The sequence below is a fragment of the Rhinoderma darwinii genome, chromosome 5 (genome assembly GCF_050947455.1).
Source record: "Rhinoderma darwinii isolate aRhiDar2 chromosome 5, aRhiDar2.hap1, whole genome shotgun sequence".
NCBI classification, from domain to species: Eukaryota; Metazoa; Chordata; class Amphibia; order Anura; family Rhinodermatidae; genus Rhinoderma; species Rhinoderma darwinii.
The window spans coordinates 38,913,635-38,939,321 of NC_134691.1; the positions used below are offsets into that span (position 1 = coordinate 38,913,635).

The 25,687-nt window shown below is 40.0% G+C and overlaps 1 long non-coding RNA gene across 1 annotated transcript in view; it reads right to left on the reverse strand.

Moving 5' to 3' along the window:
• Positions 1–25,687, reverse strand: part of LOC142652365 (uncharacterized) — a 65,057-nt gene that overhangs the window by 2,168 nt on the left and 37,202 nt on the right. Inside the window, exon 2 of the long non-coding RNA XR_012847831.1 lies at positions 2,332–2,444. This is a non-coding gene — a long non-coding RNA (uncharacterized LOC142652365). The remainder of the gene's footprint in view (positions 1–2,331; positions 2,445–25,687) is intronic.

Here is a 25,687-nt window from a genome sequence, read left to right on the forward strand (position 1 = left end):
GTTGTCTAAATTGTTCAGGCTGAAGATATATACAAACCTAAGGCTATGTTCATACAGAGTTTTTTTACGAGTTTTTTGACGCGGAAACTGTGCCGCAAAACTCGTCAAAAATGGCCCTAAAATGTCCATTTACGCCTCTGACCTCCCATTGACTTCAATGGGAGGCAGAGAAAGCGTATTTCACGGAGTTTTATGCCTGCGGCGGTCAATGGCCGCGGGCGAAAAACGCAGCGAAAATCAGCGTGCAGGGAGAGGAAAATCTGCCTCAAACTTCCAAATGGAATTTTGAGGCATAAATTCTGCCTGCAAAAAACTCAGTGTGAACATACTTCTCACAGCTCCGAGTTTGCTACAATTGTGTCCAGTTTAGAGAATTCTCCATAAACTTGGCTGACAGACTTTGGGCTACAGAAGTTTTTCACAGCATATTTTTTAAAAATCCACAAGTAGGGCTCTGATCCCATGCCGAGACCTATATGCCAATTGCCTCAATTTCATACAGTTGTATACCGTCACCGTCACTTCCATTGTAAAAAAAAAAGTATGCTGCGTTTTCTGGATTTTTTTTTACATGTATTGAAAAAAGTAATCAACTATGCTTTATAGTACAGTGAAAAAAAGGTATTTCAATACATACGGCCCGAACTTATACCAAAATTAGATTATTTTTGCATATGTCAGGCCCATAATACCCTATGGACACATTCGATGTATATGTTGGGATGTGTCCCTACACACTCTGATACTGTCCAATTAGAACTGATAGTGTCAGACTGTGTAAGAACACATCTTATTGACAAGGGGAATGGTAACGTCCAGTTGTCAATTTATTCATACATTTCCAGGAGGAATAACAGAGGAACAGCATAACGCAGAGTTCTAAGATTAGATATTGAAGAATTGTGAATACAAGGATTTATTGTTGCAAAGTCCTTTTTGAGCAATAGACATAGGGAACTTGTGTTTGCATATGTGTTTGTCTCTCCTGATGGTCTTATGGGTTCCTCATCATCCTGAAACTCTGCCCACTCTCCTGGGGGAGTCAAATATAGACAACAGGGTATAGATGTGTCATACTAAACTTCGGCCAAGACTGGCCACTTGTCCTTGACCCTTTCAGGGAATTAGGGAGTTGGGGAATTGTTTGGTAGCCTTTTCTCCTTTTGGATAGCCCATATCCTAGGGCACTTTTTTTTATTATTATTTACACCACTTTATTAAGCATGACCTAGCCATAGGGCACAATCATTGCAGATTTAACCACCATAGATGCAAATATTGTATTTACTTGCTTCGTCCTATTTGAGCCACTAATAATGGCTGCATAGTACGGCTGCGGCTCGGTCATTATTTTATCATATTTGTTTCCCAATAGTATATTTAAAAAATGAAAACAAAAATCACCCGCTGTTAGACATCCTTCACAAAAGACAGAAATGTGCTCACACAAAATGACATTATCATTGTGCAATTACTTTTGCATTTTTACTAGGGCGGCTTTTCTTATTTTGTCTATTCCTCTATTTGTTCTCATTTTAGGGTCTGTCCATAATGGATACTAATACAGTAGATTAGGTATTTAGAGCAATGAGGACTGGAACTCTGTAAGCTGCTTTAGTTATAATTACCTCTGAGTTAATTGGTTAATTACATGTTAATTAGAGAAATCTAAAAAATCTGTTCTGTTGGTAGCCTAAAGGGGTAAGCTTAAAGCAGACTGATGTACTTTCTTAATACCATTTATTTATGTTAATTTTCAATTACATTTAGTGCAAGTAAAGGTATTTAGCCCTGTTTTCGACTTGCCTTTAATTTACTACTGGGAAGAACAAATCCTGTATTTGAGGCCTATAGGCAGTGAAGGGGTTAAAAATACCTTGTCTTGCTATATGCTCTTTAGTTATTTTATTAAAGAGCACATAATTAATATTTAAGGGGAGGATGTGGCGGTTCTCTCATTTATAGTTCTAGAGAGGAATCGGGCTACATGGTCAACTATGTTACTCTAGGCCGAACGTGAATTTGTACTCAATGAGGTGAGGGGAAAATGCTGCTGCCAGACACCACTGACAGCAGATTATTTCCAGTAAAAGCAAAGGATCGGGCATGGTAAAATCCCCCTACATCTGCCATCAGGGGAGAATCGGGACACTCCCATTCACATTGGATGGTCGGCCGGTTCTGCAGGTTTAAACAACATTAATCTAATAATTCGGAGCCTGCAGACACCACTCATGGATTCCACCAATGCAATCTTCGATAGTATTTCAATGCCATAGCAGAAAATGACTTTTAGGTGGAAATCATCTTCAATGTAGCATTCAGACATACCTTTGTGGCATGTCGTAAGATGACGGTGGTATTACATTGTAATGGACTGGACACTTTTCAAGTCAACTATTGACTTGTTTACCGATGTCTCCTCACATGTCCTGCCACCATTTCTGTAATAGAAGAATCTTTGTCATTAGATAATTTGATGAAAAATGTATGATATTAAATAACTTCAGAAATTAACTCTTTACCAGCATCTTACTCAGAAATAACTTACTAAAATATAAGTAGTAAAAAATTTTTAAAGCAGGTATTAAAAATGTTTACAACTTTAGTCCACACTTCACCATTAGGCCGAGTTCACACGTAGCATAAATACTGCAGATTTTCAGCAACAGATTTAATTGCGGAAAAACTGCAGGGTATTACAGTAGCACAAACCATTCATAAATTGACCTGCGGTGCGTTTTTTTAAATCCGCAGCATGTCAATTTTTGTTACAGAATCGCTGCTTTTCTGTTGCGGGTTTTCCCTATTTAATTCAATGGGGAAGTAAAACCTGTAACAAATAGCAGATGTTGCGATTTTTGCGGCAGAAAAGCTGCGATTCCACCACAAAAATCGCAAGTAGGAAAAAAATAAATCTCATACTTAACCAGAACTCTCTGCTCCTGCCTCCAGCTTGGACTTCAGAGATGACGTTTTATCCCATGTGATTGCTGCAGCCAATCCTGGGCTGCAGCGGTCACATGGAATGAAATGTCATCCCAGGAGGCCGGGCTGCAGGACGTCAGAGGGTCGCGTCGCCATGGCTACGGGTAAGTATGAGGTTTTATTTTACCTGATATTTTTCACAGCGGACATTGCAGCCAAAAAACAACACCACAATTTGGTGCGGTTTTCCGGCCGGAATTCCCTGCGGCATCTAGGGCAGATAAGCTATGTGAACATACCCTTATACTCCAGTAAAGACTATCGAATAAACATTTTCTGGGCAGTGCCCAAGTATGTCTGACATATTGCCTAGAAATAGGCACACCAGAAAGCAGGTGACTTCAGAGTGGTTTACTTTAGTGGAGACCAATGTTGTCACTCGCTAGTCCATTGTTTCCCAACCAAGGTTCTCTGAAATGTCTTGGAACCTTGTCAGGGCTTCTCCAGAAGACTGCCGCCTTTACAGTGGAGATGGCAAAAATGCTTAAAGAGGCTCTGTCACCAGATTTTGCAACCCCTATCTCCTATTGCAGCAGATCGGTGCTGCAATGTAGATTACAGTAACGTTTTTATTTTTTAAAAACGAGCATTTTTGGCCAAGTTATGACCATTTTCGTATTTATGCAAATGAGGCTTGCAAAAGTACAACTGGGCGTGTTTAAAGATAAAGTACAACTGGGCGTGTTGAAAAGTAAAAGTACAACTGGGCGTGTATTATGTGCGTACATCGGGGCGTGTTTACTACTTTTACTAGCTGGGCTTTCTGATGAGAAGTATCATCCACTTCTCTTCACAACGCCCAGCTTCTGGCAGTGCAGACACACAGCGTGTTCTCGAGAGATCACGCTGTGACGTCACTCACAGGTCCTGCATCGTGTCGGCACCAGAGGCTACAGTTGATTCTGCAGCAGCATCAGCATTTGCAGGTAAGTAGCTACATCGATTTACCTGCAAACGCCGATGCTGCTGCAGAATCATCTGTAGCCTCTGGTGCCGATGTGTCCTCGCTCGTCCGACACGATGCAGGACCTGTGAGTGACGACACAGCGTGATCTCTGGAGAACACGGCTGTGTCTGCACTGCCAGAAGCTGGGCGTTGTGAAGAGAAGTGGATGATACTTCTATACACAACGCCCAGCTAGTAAAAGTAGTAAACACGCCCCGATGTACGCACATAATACACGCCCAGTTGTACTTTTACTTTTCAACACGCCCAGTTGTACTTTTGCAAGCCTCATTTGCATAAATACGAAAATGGTCATAACTTGGCCAAAAATGCTCGTTTTTTAAAAATAAAAACGTTACTGTAATCTACATTGCAGCGCCTATCTGCTGCAATAGCAGATAGGGGCTGCAAAATCTGGTGACAGAGCCTCTTTAACTTACTTAAAAATCCTTATAAAAAACAGTGAACACATCTGTCGGAATAAAGTTCTAGACAAGAATCGTAGAATAGTTTACCCTCCCCTATACCAAGCCCCTTTGAGGAATGAGAATAGGGGATTCCCAGGGGTGGAAAAATTGTTCAGGGGTTCCCCCGTGATAATAATCGTGCTAGTTTAAACATTTGTGGTCCATATTAATGAAATGACATTAGCACCAACAGCAACCACCAACCCAACCACGCAGGAAGATGGCTCCTGGTGCCCAGAAATGGGAGGAGCAATGAATTTTATTTTATTTCCATGTAGCCAGCTTAGAGGTTTGAGCAAAAGGGACCACAAGTAGATATTTTGTCACTCTATGGGTATGTTTACACATAGCGAAAATACTGAGGATTTCATTGCGGAAAATCTGCAGCGTATTACAGTAGCAGCAGAGTGGATGAGATTTTAACAAATCTCATTCACACGCTGCGAAAAAAATCTGCCCAAAAAAGTTGACCTGTGGTGCATTTTTTTAATCCGCATCGTGTCAATTTATGCTTCATAATCGATGGTTTTCTGTTGCGGATCGTCCCCAATTAATTCAATAAGGAGGTTAAACCTTAAATAGCAAATGTTGCGATTTTTGCAGCGGAAAAACTGTGATTCTGCTGCAAAAATCGCAACTCTGAAAAAAGCAACAACTTTTCTTGAACAAACTGAATAAAAAAGCTAATGCATAGCGTTGTCATAGCGACGCTTTCTTCTGTTCTCCGTCCAGGCCGGCCTCCTGGGATGACGATTTATCTCATGTGATTGCTGCAGCCAATCACAGGCTGCAGCGGTCACATGGGCTGCAGCATCATCCCATGACGCTGGGCTCGACAAGAATTAAAGAAAGCTTCGCTATGACAACGGATAATGGGGTAAGTATAATTTTTTTTTTAACCTCTATTTTCCTTGCCGGAGATTCTGCCTGAAAAACTGCACTACAATTTGGTGTGATTTTTCTGACAGATTTCCCTGCATGTTCCAGAAGAAATACGCTGTGTACTTTTATGCAGTGTATCTGCCCTGTGTGAACATGGCCTAATGGAATTTTTATTTACATCACTCATGCACACATACACACACTAACATACACACACACACACACACACACACACACGACACTGCTGAATGATGTAGGAGTCAAAGCTAGGGTCTAGTGCCTAAGGAAGCCCAAAGGCCCTTCTGCCACATAAGTATTATAAATGGCACATGGTAGGTGGGGGACTGTCTGCAGATTTTGCATTGGGGTCCAGTAGCTTTCAGTTATTGATTGCTACCTATGGGTAATACTTATCAACAAAAACATACGCTCACATGACATCAATAATGGGGCTGGGAACAATAAATTCCAATGTCACAATGTCCCCCCGAAAAGATTTTTATATTAAATAACGGAATAAACGACACAATAGTGAATACCAAATGACAGAAAAGGAGTGCCAAATTACCAGAGTGTACACAAAATATAAAATAAAGTACCCCCTGAGGAAGCCATACGTGAAACGCGCCATGGGGCATACAGCGTGGTGCAAATAAGCTTGAAATATGGGTAAGATACTCTTTCAACGCTAACATGCCATCAGTAACTGTTGTACTTATGATGTGATGTGACATTACAGTGGAAGTGAGATTGCTTTACTTAGCGAGTTAGGGATGTGTTACTCCTCATACCCCAGTGCACTATACCTATTAGGGACTGATATTTAGGATTCTTGCTCAGGTCCTTCCCCTTACACCTGCTGATTTATTTTGGGGCTTTTTCTTTAATTGCCTATGTATGTTTTATTTTTATATATTTTGTTGACTAATAAACTTTATTTTATATTTTGTGTACATTCTGGTAGTTTGGTACTACTTTTCTTTTGTTTGGTATTCACTATGGGTAATACTATTGTTTTTACTGGCATTGTGTTTGTTGTATTATCATTTTTTTTAATATACCTTTAAATTGTATGTTGAGAAGATCATGATAATCTTCAACATTAAAAATTTGTATCACTTTTTTTTACTAATTGTAACTCTAGTTGTCATAAGAAAATAAAATCTGTAAGGGGTAAAATCTGTATTCGCTCTTTGCCGTACAATGAGACAAATTTTATGGGACCAATTTGAGGAATAATTTGAAATCTGACTTGTTTCCAAGCCGAATCAGTTCAAGCTTACCCCAGATGGATTGTGTATACTGTTCAATGGCCTGACAGCTCAATAATGACAATACGAAACCAGCGGGTAACGCAAAGACGACTTGGCACCTCATCCCTCCAAAATAAAATTTAAAAAAATCCTTAATAATGATTTTATTTTTAATGGCCTTCATTGAAATATAAAAATGTATACGGTAAAAAAAAAAATGAGATTCCACACCCGGCAGAGCCGATAAATTTTGTAATGATAATACAAACCCTCACTTAAGTTTTAACACAAAGCCCATATTTTGGAAAGCAACTAGAGCAAACTCCCACTGTATATATTTTTTTCTAATCTGACTGACTCACAGTCTTGTGATAGCGAGATAAGCCAGGTAGGCAAGTTTTTATAGAGCTGCAATTACTGAAATTGTCATTACGCTGCTCACTGTAAAATAAATACAGATAGAGGTAAAATTATGCACAGTCTAGAAGTAGAAAGTGTTTTGCTTCTGTTTGCTAAATTAATCTCTTCCTAAATGGCTGCAGGCCAGGTAGGTTAGCATTTGTGGTTTCAAAGGTTTTCAGAGCCTGCAATGAGGCATGAAATTACTGCATGCTGCTGAAAATGGCAACTGATGAAAGAGAAAGAGTGAATCCCAAAGGCAGCGAGACAGGGGGAAGCAAAGTAACAGGCACAAAGTCTGATTTTTGATGTTGCTCATTGTGAAATGTACACCCAAACTTTCAATAAAAACAGAAAACCTTAATAAACCTGCTAACAATTCCTTCCAATTTCTTCTTTTTTTTTTTTTGTATTGAAGTCCTGATGTAATTTATCACTTCTTATTAAAATAAGCGGCGATGCAGCGATTGCTCTACGCTTTCCGTTCGCTGCCGTATTAGAATACACTTGTGTACTTGACTTGTGATCTTACAAATCAGATTTTTATTGATGTTTTGTAATTGAATTTGCATGGAGGATTGATGTGTTTCGTTAAGTAATTGACCCTGTTAGTCTTATTGGGATTTTAATTTTTTATATTGCGTTGATTAACGCTACATGTTTTAAAAAAGGACGCAATGAATCAGATGAGGTCATGCACAAATCCTAAGTATAGTCTTAAATTGTTTTTATATTTATAGCACCAACCTATTCCGCAGAACTTTATAATTCAGGGGGTCAGCAAACACTAATACACATCTGGTAGGGAATCACTGTCCCTATAGTGCCATACAAAGGAGCCTAATGTGCTGCCATAAAATGCCTCCATCAAGCACCATATTACTAAGACATTCTTCACTATAAGTAATGCTTCTGATAGAGCATGAAACTATTTTTTATCTGGCAGATTCCATATAAAATTGGAGGTATATGTATGTACAGTATGGACACAGATACTTATGAGGGTTCTGTATTAAGACTCTGTACAACTTGAAGCTTGTATGGAGCCATAATAGGTGCATGAGTCCTTAGACTTAGAATTATAGACTAAACAGGCAAGTTTCATACGGCCGTCTTTTGAGGTCCGTTTTATGCCCTCAACTCCTTGTAGTTTTGCTGAACCGGGCTTGGATCATCATAGCACCAGCGTCGTGCTGGGGTTCCTTGGGCCCACCAGAGGAGATGATTCTAAGGGCCCACCATCCAACTACATAGAAAATGTACATGTCCACTTATAATTTCATCAAAGTGCTTGTTGTTATCATTGTACTCACAGGATATATCATTAATACTGTAAGGTCTAATAGGTGATTTGTGAATCATCCCATAAGAAATAGACCCTAATAGTAAGTGATTGGCTCCAAAGAGCTCCATATGGGATTGTCTTCTGCTTGACCTTTAAGGCCCATTATTGTGTTAGATCAGATCCTGGGCCCACTGGAGGATCCTCTGGTTCTCTGGTGGGCAAGGTCCGACATTGACTAGCACTCTATAGTGATTTAAGCTGTGAGTGCTGTGGAAATAATCCAGACCCTAAAATGTGACCATTTTACAGCCATGAAAAACCTGACTTACAGAACAAAAACATAAAGACGGAGGACAAATAGAAAGCAAAGCGTTTGGCTTCCTAAACAAAGAGAAAATGTACGGCCTTGTTTTTCTGTATTCCTTGCATGGAAAACTCCAAAGGGCCACAAAGGACCCAATTGTTGTTCCAATTTCTTATTTTTTTTACTTCCAAGTTGGAAAATAATATCTACATGCTTTATTACCATATTTATATAAAGTGTGCGCCTTCCCGCCTTTGCCATTTTGTGGAGCTTTTCAGCAGATGAAGTTGCACCCAATCTTTACCATGGATTCTTATAGGTGCCCTTATTTAAAGGGGTCTCCTGGTAACTTACCACTTTCTAGTTATCAATGAAGCTAAACAAATAAATTAAACATTGCATTATTAAAGTGCAGTGACAAATTTTAGTTTGGTTTTCCTTTTTTTATAAGTGCTCTTCTGAGTATACTGTCCATCTCTTTTCTACACAAACTTTTTCTCGGGTTATTCTTCCTTATAACTACCCCAAGTGCATCAGAACTTGACAAAGTAGAACTTACCTAATAGAACCCTAATCGAATTTCCTAAAATAACCGAATAGCATTCAGTCATATCGCACAATTCATGACAGATGGGGTAATCATATCGGAAAATTTTATTAAATAAATGGAAAATTCTCTATTTAGAAATGGCTCGTCATGTTAATGCCTAGGACAGCTAATGCAACAGCTCTTCTAGAAATACACATTGCTAACTGCTGCTAAGGAACACAGTCCAATACAGAGGGAATGGCCTCAGCATTGGGGTTAGTAGCGTTGAACACTTTTTCTTGATGTCGTAAGGTACTGAATGCATAATTTCCTTGTTGGGGATAACCTCTTTCTTATTATTCCCAAACTACACATTGTAAAAGTAAGTCCAAGACCGAGTTTTCCTTCAAGGGGATACTTACCACACTGGCATCCATTTGGGGTCTCCAACTCATGTTGACCCCATCTACCTTCCCTATAGATATTATAAACATACACAGTCACCCTCCTGTACTGTACCGGTCTAAGGGTGATGCCATCATTTTCTCCATTAAACGATGGAAAGATGGGGTGAACAAAAAGACCCTGGCTCTGCGGTCCCAGGATGGTTGGGATGTGGCAGCATAAACCATCAGAAGAAGCGGGCTCTTTTTTTATTTTTTGCCTTTGTTTTTCTCATGTGTCTCCTCTTGTGTCTGTACATTTTTCTTCACATACAGTTCTTTGTATAAGGTTATTCAACCATAAGGTATACAATTCTAAGAGGAGTCCAGTTTACTGTGTGAATATTGTCCGGTCAGACTTGTCCAAAAAACAGGCACACTTTTTTGATCTACGGTGAGCCTCCTGAGCCTCGATACAAACCCTGTACACACCTTCACATGCAGTTTACAGAAGTTTTGCTTTCACCAGGGCTCAAGTTTGACAGCAACCTTTGCCGCCTTATAGTTTCGCCATTGATCTGGCCCCCCCTATCAATACTTACATTAGAGTACGTTACTTAAATTTTTTTCACATAGATGAAAATTAGCTGGTCATGCCAGAGGATCTACACCCCATATACACCAGTAGTATACAGCTTTAATTAAGGCTACATAAACAATGGACGGTGTATGATTTGTTTGTGTATTTTCCTTCTATTCACACAGTTGTCTTCCCCAGATGGCAAAATGTGGGCTCAGATGGCTCGGCTGGAGCATACTGCTGTTTTAATGTTATTTTGCTGGCAGGCATGTGCTGATTCGTCCTCTGATCTCCCGTGTTGGAGGTATGGATTTTCAGCCTTGCTGATAACAGTCCCCGTGTGACATGATAGAAGGAGAGGACTTGATAGATGCATCTTCTCCTGAAAGTGGAATATCAAAATATCATGATACTGTGAGAGAGACAGCCTCATGCTTTACTTCAAAGGCCAACAACTTCTTTCTGCTTGTTAAAGGTCACGCTGTTACGAGTTGATTTAATTTGTTTAGGAGATATATCTATTTTTTTTTTGTCTTCGCAGTGAAATCAATATGGACAAGACGGTGAAAGAGGAGCCACTTCTAACATAGTGGCAGGGTGCTAGACAACATGACATTAATATCATGCAGCAACTGAGCACAGTAATGTCATGCTCCCTGATGTTGAAGTTTTTATTAAAGATAGTATACATGAATAGGGAATTCTGAAAATCCTTACACTTTTTATTTTTAAGACTTAAAAAGATTGTGTCATCTGAAAATGAACTACTGTTTAAATCAAATTTTTATGTTAAACATTTTGTTGGTGATTTTTGAAAAAAATGTTGATGTCATCTGTAATAAAAATAATCCTGAAATCTTGCAGTTTTCACTCTGGCCACTGAGCCTCACGATATGATGGCCTGGGAAGGAGATGTTAAAAAAAAATGTTTTCACCCCAAACCTGGTACCAAGCAATGCGATGATCGGTCAATCACATTTATTGTATAAACCACTTCACGACATAAATTGCAATTGAGATGTATCTGATTCCACCGAGGATAGCTAAAGCTTTTACAAATTATTCAGATTTTATGTTGGAGGGATTGCAAAGGAAGAGGAAGTTTATTGCATATATAGTGAGAATGTCCTAAAATCTCTGAATATTGGCAGGAGGTATTTAAATTTATAAGAGGAATTTGTAAGACCCCCTTTGAGACAATACCGGAACTGGCACGGCTTCCTCTTTCTTTTGTAGCAGTTCCAGCTAGATACAGATGGGTAATAAATAGGGTCTGCACAGCTGCTTGAGCGGAGTGAGCTTCAAAATGGAAGTGTAAAAGTCCTTCTGAATTTAATGGAGTGTGGAAAAGAGTAAACCAGTACCATCTATATGAGTAATGTATGCAGGAGCATGGGGTCATTCAAGTGAAGTTCCCGGCGGAGAAATGGGCTTATGATCAAATGATCCAACTTTAACCTATAGCCGCACGACTCAGTAACTGTATGTCTCCGACAGCTGACACTCTTCTGTTGCCGGCCAGTGGTCATTTGCCGCTAATTTAGTCAATTAACTCCTTAAGTGATTCTGAGCACCACACTTAAGGAGTTTGTAGCACATCCACACCCCCATGATGCGATCACAGGGTTTGTCGATGGTTGTCATGGCAACCGGAGTGTCGATGTGCTACAAACCCCTTAAATGTGGCAATCGATCGCCGCATTTAAGAGATTAATTGCCAAAATCAGCGGCAAAGGACCACTGGCCGGCAACAGTGGAGTGTCAGCTGTTGGAGACAGCTAACCTCCCGATTCCCGGTGCAAACTGTCACCGACATTGTGCACCGGGAACGACTCAGTGACTTCCTGTCACCCTGACAGGAAACCTATGAGGACCAGCCGGTGGCATCCGTACATGGCAGATCTGGAGGCCATTGCCTCCAATCCTCTGGTTGCCATGACAACCATAGGTCTGCCATGTACAGAAACCTATGAGGACCAGCCTCCGGCTGGTCCTCATAGGCTTTCTGTCATGGTGACAGGAAGTCACTGAGTCGTTCCCGATGCACACTGTCCCGGTGCACACTGTCTCCAACAGTTGACACTCCACTGTTGCCGAACAGAGGTCCATCACCGCTGATTTCAGCAATTAACCCCTTAAATGCAGAGATCGATTGCGATCGCCATATTAATGGGGTTTGTGGCACCTCAGCAGCCCCCACGTTGCGATCATGGGGGTTGCCGATGGTTGTCATGGCAACTGGAGCCTCTGGCTGGTCTTCATAGGCTTCCTATAACGTCACTGTCAGCCTCACACTGACAGTTAGAATACATTACATTACATGACATTACTTAGGTAGTGTAATGTATTCTAGCAGAGATCAGTGCTGCAGGTCTTCAAGTCCACTAGTAGAACAAACAAAAAGTTAATAAAAATATTTTATAAAGTTTAAAATAAAAGTTATAAGTTAAAAAAACAAAAACTGTTTTTTTCCTATAATAAGTCTTTTATTATAGGAAAAAAATGAAAACTTTAAAAAAAAGTACACATATTTGGTATCACCGCGTTCATAAAAAATACATGCCAGAATCGCTATTTTTTGGTCACCACCCCTCCCAAAATATAGAATAAAAAGTGATCAAAAAGTCCCATGTAAAAAAACAAGCCCTTGCACAGCTTTCTTGATTGAAAAATAAAAAGTTATGGCTCTGGTGACACAAAAAATATTTTTTCTTAAAGGTGATTTTATTGTGCAAACGCTGCAAAACATAAAAAAAAACTATATACATATGGTATATCCATAATCGTATTGACCCGCAGAATAATGTAAAATTTTATTTATAGCACATGCTGAACGCTGTAAGAAATAAAGAATTTAAAACTCCAAAATCACAGTTTTTTTGTCATCTTAACTCTCAAATAAAATGCAATAAAAAGTGATCAAAAAGTTGTATGTACCAAAAAATTTAATCAATAAAAACCACAGCTCGTACATGACCACATGTGGGGTATTGCCATACTCGAGAGAAATTGGCATATAAATGTTGTGGTGCTTTTTCTCCTTCATCCCTTAAAAAATTCAACATTTTAGTGGACAAAAATGTTGATATTCATTTTCATGGCCTAATTCCTCTAAATTCTGCCCCAAAAAAACTGTGGGGTCAAAATGCTAACTATATCCCTAGAAAAATTCCTTGAGTGTGTAGTTTCCAAAATTGGATCACTTTTTGGGGGTTTGCACTGTTTTAGTCCCTCCAGGGCGTTGCAAACGCGACATGGCACTGAAAACCATTCCAGCAAAATCTGCACTCCAAAATCCAAATGGTGCTCCTACCCTTCTGAGCCCTGCAGTGGGTCCAAATAGCAATTTATTACCACATGTGGGGTATTGCCATAATCGGGAGAAATTGCGGAACAAATTTTGGGGTGCTTTTTGCTCCTTTATTCCTTGTAAAAATTAAATGTTTCTATGTTTTTTCAGAAAACAAGTAGATTTTCATTTTCACAGACTAGTTCCAATACATTAAGCAAAAAAACCTGTGAGGACAAAATACTAACTATACCCCTAGATAAATTCCTTGAGGTGTGTAGTTTCCAAAATGGGGTCACTTTTGGGGCTTTCCAATATTTTGGCACTACAAGATCTCTTCAAACCTAAAATATATTCTATAAAAGAAGGAGACCCCAAAATCCACTAGGTACTCATTTGCTTCAGTGTGTTTCAGTCCATTAGCACACTAGGGCCACATGTGGGATATTTCTAAAAACTGCAGAATCTGGGAAATATAGATTGAGTTGTGTTTCTCTGGTAAAACGTATTACAAATGAATTTCAGCAAAAAAAAAGAAATTTGTAAATGTAACCTATACTTTCCTTTATTTCCTGTGAAATGCCTGAAAGGTTAAGAAACTATCTCTACTTCTCAATGCTGTTTTCAATACTTTGAGGCTGCAGTTTTTAAAGTGGGGTGATTAATGGGGACTTTCTAATATATAAGGCCCTAAAAGCCACTTCAGAACTGAACTGGTCCTTGAAAAAATAGCGTTTTGAAATATTCCTGAAAATGTGAGAAATTGCTGCTAAGGTTCTAAGCCCTGTAACGTTCTAGAAAAATAAAAGGACGTTCAAAACAAAAATGCAAACATAAAGTAGACATATGAGAAATGTAAACTAGTAACTATTTTGTGTGATATTACTATCTGTTTTTCAAGCAGATACATTTAAATTTAGAAAAATGCTAATTTTTGCACATTTTCTCAAAATTTTGTTTTTTTCACAAATAAATATTGAATTTATCGACCAAATTTTTTCACTAACATAAAGTAAAACATGGTAGATAGTGGTTCAGAATGCACTAGACCAAGGTAGATGCACGAATAGGGTCCCAACCCAATCGTACAAAGTGGCACCACCATATGCAAACTGTTTCATGGCTTACTTTGAGGAACGTTTTGTGTATCCAACCCTTGAATTTAACGAACATGTATTACTGTGGAAAAGGTATATTGACGATATCTTTTGTTTGTGGAAGGGCACTAGGGAATCGTTATTGGGGATCACGAGGTACCTCAATAGTGTTTGGCCAGAACTCCAATTTACGCTTAATTATGACATGTCAAGGATCAGTTTCCTGGACACCATGGTCATTAAGGATGACGGGGGCCACCTCAGCACAGATCTATTTTCCAAAGAGACAGATAGGAATGGCCTTCTACATTACAGCAGCTGTCATCCCATAGCAACTATAAAATCACTGCCCAAATCCCAGTATAAATGTGTACCCGGGAAAGTGGATGATGTCGGCAATAGGGCCATGAGAACCGCCATCATGACCCAAAAATTCAGGGATAGGGGTTACCCTATCAAACATTATTGGAAGCACAACAAAACACAGTCAGTAATAGTACCATGGATAAACCAAAACATATACCGTTTGTACACACGTACCATCCCTGTGCATATAAAATTCACCACATCATTAGGAAACACTGGCTCCTCCTAAAAGAAGCTTACCCACGAGTTGCAGAGTTTCAAACCCCCTTTCTCCCATGTACCAAAAGACCACAGAACTTAAGAGAAAAACTGGTAAGAGCAGACGTGGGTTCAGCCAAGAGCCCCTCCAGACAAACCTTTCTTAATACCCCTAAGAAAGGGACCTTTCCCTGCTGGTCATGCTTACAATGCTCCCATGTGATAAAGGGAGACACAATACAACACCCACAAACTGGCCAACAAATACCTGTGAAGGAATACTTCACCTGTAACACCAATTATGTTATATACATGATAAAATGCCCATGTGGACTGGCCTACGTTGGAGAGACAACACAACGCGTACGGGATAGAATTGGACAACACAAAAGCAACATACGCTGCAATAAAACACTACTGCCAATCCCAGCACATTTCGTCTCAAGAAAACACAACATCTCATAACTACAATTTCAGGTCATAGAACATATACCCCAGAAGAGTAGGAGACGGAATCAAAAATCTCAAACGTAGGGATCCACAGGTTACAGACATTGGAGCCCCGAGGCTTGAATAGAGAATACGAGATTAGTAGCTTTATGTAATATGAGAGGGTCCTCATTGAGTACATATAATGACCACTGGAAGTGTTCCTTTATACTCCACACTAATGTCTCTTTTATTATCCCTCGCTAGACACGCTGATCTACTCTGTGGTGACAAACCACCTCCATCCGGGAAAATCCAGGGTACGGTATCCTTGGTAATATTGGGTTCTGGATATAGTGTAGCTCATCTAGACATTCAGCGGATGTCTAGTTTAAGAATATTTCTGCACATCTAAAACATGCATTTTTAGACCTTTTGTACCCCAAGATATATTCTATATCTCAAACACTGACATGAAGTGACCTGTCCAGAAAACACTCACTGTAACAACACAGGAATGATACTATTTATTCACATTGTGAAGCACACTACCGTACTCTATGAGACTTAGACAGTGCCAATTATGATAACACCAACCCTGATTTTAGATAATACTGCAACAGACACATCTACCATGCCATTTATTCACATAGTGTAGTATATTACCATGTTCTATGAGACATCAACGCTGTTAACCAGGACAATATCATCCCAGATCTAAATAAACATAGCGTCAAGTCATACTCACGATACCACAGTCGGTCCTTGTAGCGACACGCCCCCTACTGTTACGTCATCCATCATGACTCCACTCCCATAACTCCTCTCTGGCTTCACACTACCAACTAATACCGCCCACTGAATGACGTGGATAACGCAGTCAGAGTACCGCCTACCGCTCCACCCACATTACAGCATTTAAACAGCTGCTTTGCCCACGATTGTTAGCGCCAAATTCAGCGGTCAGCTGCCATTCGAAATATAGCGCCAACGACTGGATATACCAGCAACCAGTAAGGCAAAGGTAAGAGAACAGAAGATTGTTATATGATGTACATTTCATACTATAGAGATTATGATTATGCCATGGAAGATACTTAGAAGCCTCAGAAAAGTTCAGCTATTCCCTAACAGCACATACGTAGTCCCCATAACCAACAAACACAGAGTATACCTCTGACAAGCCATACTATGGAGCTATCTACATATAATGAGACATCCCTCACAGACTGTTCTACACTGTATACAAATACACATATTCTACCTATATGTCACCAACACTATAAATGGTATATACCCATATAACAACTCTATAACCATTTTCTTCTCCTTAATACCGAGACCAGATATATAAAATCCTCAATTAACTTGATCATCTAGCCATTTTACCTTTTGCCTACTGCTTATGCTTATTCTGCTCTTTGAACACATGTATAATGTTGTGCCGATATCTAGCACAGATTCTACTATATACTCTACTATACCTTCTGCTTTAATCCTTGACGTTGTCCCCTATGTTAGGATGTCGTTTTCTGGGTACATATATAATATATCCTTACATTATCCATATCATATGTATGATATGCAAATTTGTATCATTTATGAGCTTTATATACAGTGAAGGAAATAAGTATTTGCTGATTTTGTAAGTTTGCCCACTATCAAAAACATGAACAGTCTAGAATTTTTAGGCTAGGTTAATTTTACCAGTGAGAGATAGATTAAAAAAAAAAAAAGAAAATCACATAGTCAAAATTATATATATTTATTTGCATTGTGCACAGAGAAATAAATATTTGATCCCCTACCAACCATTAAGAGTTCAGCCTCCTCCAGACCAGTTACACGCTCCAAATCAACTTGGTGCCTGCATTAAAGACAGCTGTCTTAAATGGTCACCTGTATAAAAGACTCCTGTCCACAGACTCAATTAATCAGTCTGACTCTAACCTCTACAGCATGGGCAAGACCAAAGAGCTTTCTAAGGATGTCAGGGACAAGATCATAGACCTGCACAAGGCTGGAATGGGCTACAAAACCATAAGTAAGACGCTGGGTGAGAAGGAGACAACTGTTGGTGCAATAGTAAGAAAATGGAAGACATACAAAATGACTGTCAATCGACATCGATCTGGGGCTCCATGCAAAATCTCACCTCATGGGGTATCCTTGTTCCTGAGGAAGGTGAGAGCTCAGCCGAAAACGACACGGGGAGAACTTGTTAATGATCTCAAGGCAGCTGGGACCACAGTCACCAAGAAAACCATTGGTAACACATTACGCCGTAATGGATTAAAATCCTGCAGTGCCCGCAAGGTCCCCCTGCTCAAGAAGGCACATGTACGGGCCCGTCTGAAGTTTTCAAATGAACATCTGGATGATTCTGAGAGTGATTGGGAGAAGGTGCTGTGGTCAGATGAGACTAAAATTGAGCTCTTTGGCATTAACTCAACTCGCCGTGTTTTGAGTTAGAGAAATGCTGCCTATGACCCAAAGAACACCGTCCCCACTGTCAAGCATGGAGGTGGAAACATTATGTTTTGGGGGTGTTTCTCTGCTGAGGACACAGGACAACTTCACCGCATCAATGCGAGAATGGATGGAGCCATGTACTGTGAAATCCTGAGTGACAACCTCCTTCCCTCCACCAGGACATTAAAAATGGCTCGTGGCTGGGTCTTCCAGCACGACAATGACCCGAAACATACAGCCAAGGCAACAAAGGAGTGGCTCAAAAAGAAGCACATTAAGGTCATGGAGTGGCCTAGCCAGTCTCCAGACCTTAATCCCATCGAAAACGTATGGAGGGAGCTGAAGATCCGAGTTGCCAAGCGACAGCCTCGAAATCTTAATGATTTACAGATGATCTGCAAAGAGGAGTGGGCCAAAATTCCATCTAACATGTGTGCAAACCTCATCATCAACTACAAAAAACGTCTGACTGCTGTGCTTGCCAACAAGGGTTTTGCCACCAAGTATTAAGTCTTGTTTGCCAAAGGGATCAAATACTTATTTCTCTGTGCACAATGCAAATAAATATATATAATTTTGACTATGTGATTTTCTGTTTTTTTTTTTTTTTAATATAATCTATCTCTCACTGGTAAAATTAACCTAGCCTAAAAATTCTAGACTGTTCATGTCTTTGACAGTCGGCAAACTTACAAAATCAGCAAGGGATCAAATACTTATTTCCTTCACTGTACCTATGTGTGCTTATGTTATAGACACTGTTCTTATCTTAATTTTCTTTAATATATTTTTTTATTTTTTATTTCAAATTATGGTATATGACATATATGTAATATACGTATCTGTATAATGCTAATATATTTACTTGTAATATAATTACATCAATAGTGCCTGATGAAGGTCTTGTTACGACCGAAACGTTGCACTAAGCCTCTGGCATCAACTACAACTGATAAATAAATCTCAAGAAGTTTCAAAACCTTTACCTTGTGTGCCGAATACTTCTTTGATAAAGTAAAACATGTCAAAAGCAAACAATCTCAGCATCGCTTGGATAGGTAAAAGCATTCTAAAGTTATTACCACATAATGTAACACATGTCAGATTTGAAAAAAATCGGCTGTGTCCTGAAGGCCAAAACAGGCTGCGTCCTAAAGGGGTTAAATTAATGAAGATATTTAAGAAATCTTCCCTGCTGATGATAGACTTATACGAGGCATTATGTGGGAGCTCTTTTCTTCTTCTCTTCTTTTCTTTCCTCTTTTTTTTCTTTTCTTTTTTTTTAAGGTATAGAGGGTAGGGAGTGGGAAAGTAAGAGGACATCTTTATGTTCACTAATACATTTATATATATTTTTTTATAATACTATGATTGTGAAATAAAGTTATAATTTCGATAAAATTATATTTGTTAAAAAAAAAAATACTGAAATCTTGCAATTTTCACTCTGGCCACTGAGCCTTATAATAGACTTACTCTTCCTGTTCTGAAGAGATCACTTTTCAGCTGTCAAATTATTATCATCATAGGCAGGATTACAATGACAGGTAACATATCTATATAGATAACACAGGATACATTATTGACAACAGCAGATGGACAAAGCTCCCCTCCTACCCCTCCCTGCCCAATGACCTCTGTACAGGTCACAGCGCATGCCTATAAAACTTTGCCGTATAAGTCAATGGGAAGCCTCCTGTTCACAGGTTCCTATGGTCGAAGGCTGCTGTAAAGCAAATCTATTAATTAGTGGCTTATAAAGATGGTCCCAAGTGAGGAAATAAAATAAAAAATACTTTCTTATATATTTACTATTCAAATTATCCTCTATCCCTGTACCTCTGGACTTGTGTTATCCCAAGGCCTCTTTGCTGTACAATGGCTCTCAGAATCATTGATATTTTGTCCATAGTGACCTAATGTGAGATAGAAACCATTGGCCTAGTCATAACACAAAGCCATGGGATACTGACGGCAGGCGATAGTCTTTATTTTATTTCCTACAGGTTTCCAGGGTTGATTTAAAACACCCCAAGTCCCAGGCACTCTCTTTAAGTTGGCCATAGCTGTAAAGCACTCACCTAATTGGATATTTATAAGATATTAGGACATATAGTAAATCTAAAAGCAACACAAATATATAGCAAAGTTGTTCCTTACTTAGGCCCCATGCACACGACCATAACTTTGACCCGGAATTACAGATCTGTAATTGCGGATCAAAATACTGATCCTTTCATTTTATGGCCCGCGGACACCTTCCCGTATATTTTCAGGAAGATGTCCAGGCCGTAGAGATGATCAGCAAAAAATAGGACATGTCCTAGTATTTTTAATTTACGCACCGCGCTCCTTTACTTTATAATGGAAGCACGGCCCGCAAATGCAGGTAACAGTCTACGACCGTCCGCGGACCTCCATGCTTGCCATCACGGACTGTGCACACGGCTACGGCCGTGTGCAGGGGGCCATAATGGCTGAAGACTTTTCAACTAACATTTTAGTTTTAGATTTTTTGACCAGCTAAAGTAGCATCAGGCTATGAATTACAGGACCACAGGACATTTATGTTTCTCTATCCTATAACTATCTAAAATACAGAGTTTACCTCTTTTACTTGTCTTGCTCTGAAATTGGTCATGTTGTAAAAACATGTAGACTTTACCAGGGGTCATATAAGCTATTAAACGGGATACATAATATAAACTAACCTCATGTTACCAAAATTATCTTATCAAATGAAATTACATTTATGGTTTTAATAACTGCATTTGTACTACACTGTAGATTTTTAAGTCTTTAAAATCAAAGGGCAAATTATCATTTCTGATAACACAGCAGCTAATAAAAAGTATAATTAAAGAAATATATAAATAATAATACACATCAAACAGCTAAAATGAGAACATAGTAAAACATGGATGAGCAATTAATAGAAGTTGAGTGACCATCAGTCCTGTGCATTTTAGTGCGCTGCCACCTGTTGGTCACAAGTGGAACAACAACATTTTAATTGATACACTGCCTGGCAGGCAATAACAATTACCTTTGGGAATTTAAAACTACAATGTAATCATTTGATGACTTATTGTAAAAAAAGAAATCATGTCATAATGTTTTTAATCATTATTTGCTAATTATATAAAAAAAAATAGCATTATCACCATATAAAAAGCATGTCATTGTAATCAGAGCAATTGGTTTAAAGGGGAAATCCAGTCAAAGTGATCTATTGCTATGTCATAGATACATGTGAGAAGATTGGTGAAGTCTGTGATCTCAGACAAATTTCTAGTAATGAAAGGGCTGCATAGACCATTCAAACCCCTTTGGCACTGCCTAGTCCTTACTGGAAATCCAAAACATCATTCTAAGCAAAGGATCATTCAGATCAGTGATAGCTTGCTTAAAGAGGCTCTGTCACCACATTATAAGTGCCCTATTTCCTACATAATGTGATCAGCGTTGTGATGTAGGTAACAGCAGTGGTTTTTATTTAGAAAAACAATCAATTTTGAGCAAGTTATGAGCAATTTTAGATTTATTCTAATTCATTTCTCAATAGACAACTGGGCGTTTTTTAACTTTTACGAACTGGGCGTTGTAAAGAGAAGTGTATGACGCTGACCAATCAGTGACCAATCAGCATTATACACTTCTTATTGTTCCAGCCCAGCTTCTTTCACTGCACACACAGCGTGACTGTGCTGTCATTCACAGCGAGATCACGCTGTGCTGTGTGAGTAAGTCCCACAGAAACTTTACCAAAGTGTCGGGAGTGTGAATTGACATCGCTTCCTAGCTGGAGGCAATGTCTATTCACTCTCAAGACACTTCAGTAAAGTTAATGTGGGTGTATGTGACAGCACAGCATCATCTCGCTAGATCACGCTGTGCTGAGTACAAATGGACATGAATGGAGAGAAGTGTATGACGCTGATTGGTCACTGATTGGTCAGCGTCATCTCGTGAGATCACACTGTGTTGTCATTCACAGCGAGATCACGCTGTGTGTGCAGTGAAAGAAGCTGGGCTGGAATGAAGAGAAGTGTATGACGCTGATTGGTCGCTGATTGGTCAGCGTCATACACTTGTCTTTACAACGCCCAGTTGGTAAAAAGTTAAAAAACACCCAGTTGTCTATTAAGAAACCTTATTAGCATAAATCTAAAATTGTTCATAACTTGCTCAAAATATATTGTTTTTCAAAATAAAAACCACTGCTGTTATCTACATTACCGTGCCGATCACATTATGAGGGAAATAGGGCACTTATAATCTGATGACAGAGCCTCTTTATATATTGTGTTGAAATTCCAGTAACAGGAATCTCTGAGCCAAAGGTGCTTGAGCTCCCTTTAAAGCTTTTCTATTATGACAGTTACCGGTGCTCCAAGATCTTCACCAATGGAATCTTCCTACATGTATCTATGACATATCAGAAGTTTGCTATGACTGGTTTTCTCCATAAGTGTCATATTGACATTTAAATAGTTTTGTGGGGTGATATAAGATAGCCATATAAGATGCTCCACATATTTTCTGTTCTCTGTAAAATAACCGTGAAAAACGCAGATTAAAATCAGAAAAAAATGCTGCATGTGCCAAGCAGTCTGACAATCTTAAAGGCTAAGGCAATGTTCACACGCTTATCAAAAAATGGCTGAAACTATGGACCTGTTTTCAACGCCCCGTGGGAATGGAACGCCGTTTTTCCCATTGAAATCAATGGGCAGATGTTTGGGGGCGTTCAGCCCCCGCATTTTCAGGCGTTTGCTGCCCGAAAAATGGCTGAAAATAGGTCATGTGAACATATCCTAAGGGGGGTTTTACACAGAACGATTATCGGGCAGATGAGCATTCATAAAACAGATCAGCAGGGTAACAACAGGGTAACGATCAGCAGATGACAGAGCAAACGCTCGATCATCTGCTTGTCGTGTCAGTTTAAAAAAGTGAAATATTATCGTTGTCGGCTGCACATCTCCCTATGTAAACAGGGAGAAGCTCTGCTGACATGATAATAATGGATGGGGACGAACGATCGGAGTAACGACCGCTCGTCCCCATACATAGCTTCGTGTGACAGGAGTAAACGAGCGCCGATCAACTATGTCTCGTTGCTCGGCGGTCGCTGCACCGGCCGCTTATCGGCGGGTGTAAAAGGCCCTTAATTAAACTTTCAAAAATCTTCTCACATGTCATAGTGGCATGTCAGAGGTTTTGATCAGTGGGGGTCGAAGCACTGAAATGAAGCAGCACCAATCGCTAAAACGAAGCAGCAGAAGCACTCGGGTGAGCGCTGAGCCACTTAATTTATGATCAGCTTTTCTCGTAAAGCCGAGCAATTGGTGTACGGGCTCAATATAAAGTCGATAAGCCCGTACACCAATTTCTCGACTTTCTGAGAAAAGCCGATCAGCAACTGAGCTTTCACCTGATCTCTTCTGTCGCTTCATATTGGCAATCTGTGCTCGGACCCCCGCCAATCAAAACTTCTGACATGTGGCTATGATATGTTAGAAATATTTTTAAAAGTTTAGTTACCCTTTAACAAGGGTTCAGTTTCTTCTTCCAGTTTCTCAGGTCAGTAACCCTTTAAGTGCCCTAAACGGGAGTACTAACCTGAATATAATATCTTAATTACTATTAGGAACATGGGCATTTTTATTCACTCATACAATATAAAAATACTGTTTTACTGCCAAATCAGGGGGTACATCTCAACCTTACGAATTTTATCTTATGAGTAATATCAGCTCCTACTTTTCCATGAATGTCCATGTTTTTTCAAGTGACATGAAATGAGTTTCTATGGACTTATTTGTGAACAAGCGCATTCTGGGGAAAAAAAATTCAAGTTCTAAGTTGATATGGGTTTATATTATTGAAATTTTTGAAGCATGAGGAACCAAAACAATTCTTGGTCACGTTATATTGGGCTCAGGGATGGAAACTCTAAGGTCGTTGTGCCACTCGGGCCGTTTTTTATGCCATTCGAGTGGCACCCGATAGTCTTCACGGACCCATTCCCTTTAGCGGGTGAATCGGGTCCGTGAAAAATGGTCCGAGTTTCCGATCCGAGGAATGATAGAACATGTCCTATTTTTCCTCAGATCACTGACGGTCGTGTGCATGAGCCGTAAGGTTACATTTATAGGAGCGTGACAGATTTATGCACTGTAATGGCAGGAAGGAGGTGAAGGGAAAGTGAGCCCTAATCTACCCACCGCCCTGTCCCTGCCTACTTGCAACGACCTGCCCTAGGCGACGAGGTACAACTGGGCGGCGGTCCCTACGCTGGCTAAGTGCACAGGAAGACAAACAGGGAACACGCAAGGGAAGGGGCAGTAGCCACGGAACGCCACGAGGAAACGGGACGGCGAACGAACAGTCAGGACCAGGACGAAGTGAGTACACCCGAGCGGGCACGGAGACAGAAGCAAGCCAGGGCAAGCAAAGCAGGTCAAGCAGAACTGCAGCAAGGCAGAAGCACGGCAGAAGCAGGCTGGAGCAAGCAGCAGTGGGGCCAGGAATCCAAAAGAATTACAAGCACTGAGGGAGAGCACAGGGCAGGTAATAAAGGGCAGGGGGCGGAGCTAACTCCGAGAGACCAGGCCGCGATAGGCTCTCCCACTCCTGAGCCTGCCACCCTGGTTGGTGGGAGAAGGTGTCAGTCGAACAGGTCTGGCCTCAGGTGTGGATTGATTAATCCCAGGAGTGTAGCTAGATGAAGTACCTGGCAGATCCCTAACATGCACGTGTCAATCTCTCTGTGTGCGTTGCATTTTTGCATCAGTGTGCTTTGCGTGTGGCATGTGTTTTTCACGCAATTGCAAGCACTTTTTTTTTCAATGTAATTGATGCGTGAAACTCGGAAGCACACGGATGTGCGTCCATGTGCTGTCCGTGGTTTTCATGCACCCATTGACTTCAATGGGGAACTAGGTGAGTGAAAACGCACCAATATAGGTGAAAACTCACGCATGTGTGAATACCCCCATTGAAATAAATGGGTCTGTGTGCTGTGTGTTATTTCAACGCACAGCACACGGATGAGAATCACGCTCATCCGAATGAGACCTAAAGGTTCTTTAACACAGGCACATATTATGCCTGTTAAACGACCGCCGATCAACAATAAAGTGTGTTAATCGGCACTCATTTGCTCCATTTACATGGATCAATAATCATAATACGATTGATCGTCCCCATACATTTTTCATCTTGTTGGTAGCACATCTCCCTGTTTATAGAAGGAGATGTGCTGCCAACAATCGTCCATATTTATGGCCCCATAAAAGATGTGATCAGCCAACGAACGAGCATTTTCTGTCCTGTGAAAGGATCGCCCAATGATTGGCCCATGTAAAAGGGCCTTAATCCTGAACGGAGATGTGAGCTTGTGACATGCAAGCAGTAATCGAGCTAATTCCTCCATAGATATGTATCTTAGGACATAAGGTGTTCCTTGTGTTGCAAATGAATAGGAGCAACTCAAGGTTGATAAATATCTAGAGGATTAAACATACATTTTTTATAGGAATCCCTAATAAGGAAATATGACTTCATCTAGAACCTATTCAAATACCATATAACAGCTTAATTTACCATTTAGCCGTTTTACTTGGTAACTCTCTATGGCAGAATTTCCCAACCCTAGAAACCTGGTTGTAGATTCTCCAGAAAATAACATTAGACGCACTGTTGCTTTAACAGTAGGGATAGCAAACTGATTTCAAATTCATAGATGCTGAGCACAGGGGCAAGCAAAGCAGGCGACGTAAATCTATGAAAATAGAATTATAGAAGCTTTCCCT